The 1008-nt window shown below is 50.1% G+C and overlaps 1 protein-coding gene across 1 annotated transcript in view; it reads left to right on the top strand.

Annotated features, from left to right (window-relative positions):
* The window catches only part of LOC118741099 (KIF-binding protein), a gene marked incomplete in the record, with an annotated part of 103827 nt that overhangs the window by 100115 nt on the left and 2704 nt on the right, over positions 1 to 1008 (top strand).

Genomic DNA, 1008 nt, shown 5'->3' with positions numbered 1-1008 from the left:
CAACAGCCCTAGGTCGGGAAAAACTCAAGTCATTTACGTCGTGGTATATCCGGCATGCAGATAGGCACCCCATAACTAGACACACCTTTTCTCATGCCCACTCAACTCACGCGCCCCTCCCTGTGGTCAAACCAGTCGGAGTGGCACGTTTCTCGGGCCTCCCGTTGGTTGAGCTGGACGACAAATACTTAGGGACAAGCCGATCTGGGCAGTGCTCAGTAAGACACTACAACAACAATAGAAGGAACCCTGCGTCCGTACTTGTGGCGCTTGGACCGTCAAAGTCCTTTGTAACGCGGCACACTGATTGAGAATATCTCATCGTCTTGATGAACAGATGCCTCCGTGACCTGAAGCGCTTCTTCACGGCTTTTGACCTACAAATATCGGCATCCAAGGCTACGACCACACCTTTCACAGCCTGGACGAAGGAAATCACACAGGCGCCTATCACACAAATCACAAAGACGCCTAAAGGGAGTTACCCTGGCTCCATTAAGGTCTAGATACTGTAGTAGCTTAACCTCGGACATATCTTCACAAGTCCACCCCAACCAATTCAACTAACATCCCTCTGCCTCTGGTCCGACGCCGTCGAAACAGAACGTTTCTTGGGCCTACCATTAGTAGAGCTTGACGACAACGGTTGAGGGATTATCGGACTCTAGGCAGGGTTAAGTAGGCACTACAACAATAAATATACCCTTACAAAGCTATCGGCCGATTTGCAGTAAACAATGCAGCTCCAGTGGGTGATGCGATGCATCGGGAGACATATCTGACAGCTTTGTATCTGGTGAAATCACCACCAGCACTAGCAATACCGCACCATCACTGTCGATCAAGTTAGCCTACCGCCCGAGACGAGATCAAGACTATATTAACTCTGGTCCGCCTCGTGCTTCGGAAATCGCTAAAGCCGGCCCTGCATATGTAAATAAACCATATAACACCGTCCGCTTGTTTGTCTGCCCTATATACCCTGCCCGTCTGTCATCAGAGCCCACA

This window comes from Rhagoletis pomonella, unplaced genomic scaffold (genome assembly GCF_013731165.1).
Source record: "Rhagoletis pomonella isolate Grant_MI unplaced genomic scaffold, Rhpom_1.0 Rhpom_scaffold_00006, whole genome shotgun sequence".
Lineage (NCBI taxonomy): Eukaryota > Metazoa > Arthropoda > Insecta > Diptera > Tephritidae > Rhagoletis > Rhagoletis pomonella.
The sequence above is the reverse complement of the archived record's forward strand: the minus strand, read 5'-3'. Positions and strand labels throughout refer to the sequence as shown.